We start from the raw sequence: 4,486 nt of genomic DNA, 5'->3' as shown, positions 1-4,486 counted from the left end.
TTCGAGTCCATCTTAGCTGAAGAGGGTCACTTTCTTGTTTCAACAATTTCCCCTAAAGTGACCTCTTAACTGTAACACCATAAAATTCAATCCAATTTAAAACTTTTCAAAACATTCAAAACCAACAGTTATTACAGATTTGTTTTCAAAATAGTCTATATCAGAGTTTTCCCCGAAACATAAACAAAATATGAAGAGCTATACGATCATGCCTTTGCCTTGCCGTGATCTCCTGATGTACCTGAAACAATAAACTAAAACTGTAAGCCCGATAGCTTAGTGAGTGATATTGCCATATTTATACATATTTTTAGGCAATATTTAAGTACATTTTACATATATTTTGGTTATTTGAATAGAATAATGGTACTTATCAGGTCAAATTATATTTTGCAGCCAAATAGAAGCATTTTCGAAGATAGGGACTGAAATTGACAAAACATGGCACTTTGGAGGCTTGTAGGAAAGAAGAATGGAAAATTCAGCAAATGATGTACTCAGGACGTGAATAGTTCATGACTCACGATGTGAGTGGAGAATTCTAGAAGATATGCATCATGGTGGAAGAATCCTTGTCGAACACGAAATTGTCATATTAACGACGTGAGACTTATCGGCTCACGACGTGAATCCGACAAATCCAGAAACTATATAAAGTCTACGCCATTACGAATTAGGGACTTTTGGCTGGCTTAGAGGGGCTCCTAGAGACGATTTCCAGAAGAAAAGAAGTTATGAAAAGAAGTTTTGAAGAATGGAACTCATGGAGTAATTACTTTAGCTTTGATGTGCTACTTGGTTAAGACTTGTGTTGGATTGATTTTACCTAGCATGTTTGTTTTAGTAGTTGATTGCTTTGATATCTTATTCTGTGTAGGTGATGACCATCAAATTGCATGAATTAGAATACCTGGTAATTTAGTGAATATTAAACTATTGGAGCTAGGATTAATCCAATATTAGTTAAGCAATTAATTATTAAATTAGGCTGTGTTAGAGAACTCAAATTATGACTGTAATTATGTTTTATCAAAACAATCTTACATAGCTCCAAATTCATCTAATAATTGATTATGTGTTAACTATTGTGTGACCATACATAGATTTACATGAATTGATTAATGTTAGTAGATTTATAACTAAATTGCTAATAATGACTTAATTGGTAACCAACAGTAATTATCATAGCTAATTTATAATCCATTGAGTGAAAGCGGATTCGAACTAACAGAAGTGTTTGTTTATTGACTGAATTTGTGTTAAAGAATTAAGCTCATCTAAACTTGCAAAATTAGATAAAAACCCTTCCTTTGTTAGTAATTAGGTTAATTTAGTAGTAGATAAATTAATTAGTTAACACCGTTGCCTGTGATCGACACCCGACTTACCCAACTATTCTATAATTCGACTAGGTACACTGCCTAGGTGCATTTTAGTTAGTTAAGTTAGTTAGGTTATAAATTATAAAATTAGTGGGTAATTTTGTGCACATCAAGTTTTTGGCGCCGTTGCCGGGGACGGCTTAGTTAATTACTGATTTATTTGCTTTAAATTAATCGATCCTTTTTGTGGGGTAAAACCTACAAAGAGTTATTTTTCAGTTTCATTTTTTTGGCATTACAAAACTCATGACATGAGCATTACGGGCTCACGACGTGAATCCTGTGATTCCTCGTTTTCTTAGTTTAGTTTGTCTTTCTTATTTCAGTTTTTCGTTTTTTTATCTTGTTTATTTTGCAAGAGTTCATGACTAGAGGCTCTAACACACCTTTGGTGCCACCTCTTGAAGACCCAGAGTCCGCCCTTCACAAAAAGAAAGATAAGAACGTGAAAGAAGATCAATCACCAAAGAAGACACCCTTACAAAAATTCAAGTCAGTGTTCTCAAAGAAGTCGGGAAAGAAAATGGAAGAGTCGAGTTCATCTTCAAAGAACAAGAGCAAGGTTGAAAACTTAGATCAAATACCCGTCCAACCCGAATCCGAATACGATACCGAGTCTGAATTTGAATGACATACAAGTGAACCCGAGAATGAGCCAATAAATGAGATGGCAAATATTGAAGGAATGTCCATGAGAGCTTACAGAAAGAGAATTCAAGATGATGTTGGTCCAGGTTTAGTACAACCTGCCATACCTGCCACTGCCACATTCGAGATGAAAGGACATATCCTTTCTGCACTGAAGGATATCCCATTCTATGGAAAAGATCATGAGGATGTGTTTAAGCACTTAGATGAAGTCAACGACAGTGCTGATTATTTCAATGTCCCGAATGTGAATAGACATACCGTCTTGCTAAGGATGCTTCCTGTTACTTTTAAGGGAGCTGCTAAGGATTAGTTAAAAGCACTACCACCTGGTACAATCACTACTTGGGCTCAAATGCGTGAGCAATTTCTAGACCAATTCTGTCCACCATCCAAGATAGCTAAACTCAAGAAGGCAATAGCCAATTTTGAGCAAAACCCGGGGGAGTCACTTTACGAGGCTTGGGAGAACTACAAAAGGTTGTTAAGGAATTGTCCTTAACATGACCTTAACATTCAACAAGAAGTGTTCATATTCTATGATGGGGTCAATGTAATGGCAAGGCAACTCCTTGATTCTCAAGGACCACTTACAAAGAAAAATCCGGGTGAAGTCAAGGAATTAGTTGAAGAATTTGCAAAGCATTCTCGTGAATACCAAAATCCAAGGAATGAAGGAGTAAAGGGAGTTAGGAGTGCACATTCTGAAGAGATGGCTGCTATGATGGAAATGCTAAATAATATGGACCGAAGGTTGACCCAAATGGACCAATCAATTCATGCAATTAGAGTTAGTTGTGAATAATGTAATGGTCCACACTTGACTAAAGATTGAAACTTGGATGAGTATGGGAACAAAAAGGCTCAAGTTTGCTATTCAAGTTGAGATAAATATGATGAGGACTGGAGAAAAACAAAGAAAGAGTGGCTGCCTTACGATGAGTACAAGAGGCAAAAAGAAGAAAAATATAAGCAGACAGGCCGATTCTTCTACTAAAAAGAGCAACCACCAGCCGAAAAGAAAGTAGACTTGGAAAATTTTTTGACCAAATTTATGGAAGCTTCCGAGAAAAGGCATGATGACACCGATGCGGTGCTAAAGGAACACATGAAAATGATGAAAGAACAACAAACAATGATGATTGACCAGCAAGCTTCATTAAGAAATCATCAAGCATCAATCCATAATCTCGAAGTCCAAATTGGTCAACTAACTACTTTGGTGAGCAACAAATTATCTTCACAATTTCCCGAAAAGAACGCTAAATCCCATGTAATGATGATTGATACCGAAGAAGAGGAAATCTCTGAATTTTTGGAGGAACTAGAAGTGGAACCAAAGCAGCCCGATCCAAAGCCGAAGAAGACGAAGTTCAAAAATAAAGACATTGCTGGAACACCAGACTCACCTCGTGAGTCCTCTATGCTCATGTTTTGGGCCCAGTCTAAACAGAAAAAGTCAGAATCCGTTCCTGCTTATCAACCGCCTTTTCTATTCCCGTCCCGAGCTAATCTTAGTCCACTAGAAAGGGAACATCTGGAGTTTATTCAGCAAATGAAGGGTATTCCTATTAATACCCCGTTTATCGATTCACTTTCAAAAATTCCAAAATACGCGAAGTTTTTACAAGACTTGATAGACACTCGTCAGCAACTAAAGAAAAATTCTAAGGTCATTCTTAGTGAGCAAAGCTCAAGAGCTGTATTGGGAGAGTTACCTAAGAAGATGGGAGATCCTAGACGCCTCACTCTTCAATGTGAGTTTGGTAACAATTTGAAAACTTATGCTTTAGCTGATTCCGGGGCTAGCATAAATTTGATGCCCTATTCATTCTATCAAAAGCTGAATATTCAAAAAATGACGGTTACAAAGATGACTATCCACATGGCCAATCGTTCGGTGACGCATCCAAGGGGAATTATAGAAGACATCCTTGTTAAAATTGGGAAGTTTGTTTTCCCACTTGATTTTGTAATTATAGATAAGAAGGAGGATGCACATGTCCCAATCATTTTTGGTCGCCCTTTGCTAAATACCGTTGGGGCTTTAGTTGATGTTCGTGAATCTAAGCTTACATTGAGGGTTGGTGATGATAAGGAAGATTTTGGAATACAAGATGGATTTCAAGGATATGATGTTAAAGGTGAAGTGTTCAATATTGATGAAGATAATGAACTTGAAGAATTAGAAAAACTCATGGAGGAAGAAATCAAGATAATTAATCAAGTCAAATGAACTAAACCAAGAGCATCCGTTCCATTTTTTGTTGAAGTCATTACCTACACAAAACTAACATCTTTGATAAGTGAGGAAAGTGATGAAATATCGAGTGATAATGACAAAGATGAGGTAACTTCCAAGGAGACGGTTCCAATGGTGAAAGAAGAGAAGGTCCTTATTGAGCTAAGGAAGAATGAAGAAAAATTGGAAACAAAAGGGACCAAAAGGAAGTTTG

General features: G+C 36.7%; 1 non-coding gene across 1 annotated transcript; it reads right to left on the bottom strand.

The window, feature by feature from the left end:
• Positions 1–2,433: 2,433 nt before the first annotated feature.
• LOC145065199 (small nucleolar RNA R71) lies at positions 2,434–2,540 on the bottom strand. Its single transcript, XR_013688345.1, has one exon. It is a non-coding gene; the product is annotated as a small nucleolar RNA R71 (small nucleolar RNA).
• Positions 2,541–4,486: the final 1,946 nt, after the last annotated feature.

The sequence above is a fragment of the Lactuca serriola genome, chromosome 7 (genome assembly GCF_051521515.1).
Source record: "Lactuca serriola cultivar US96UC23 chromosome 7, Lser_US96UC23_V15, whole genome shotgun sequence".
NCBI classification, from domain to species: domain Eukaryota; kingdom Viridiplantae; phylum Streptophyta; class Magnoliopsida; order Asterales; family Asteraceae; genus Lactuca; species Lactuca serriola.
This window is presented reverse-complemented; position numbering and strand designations above follow the sequence as displayed.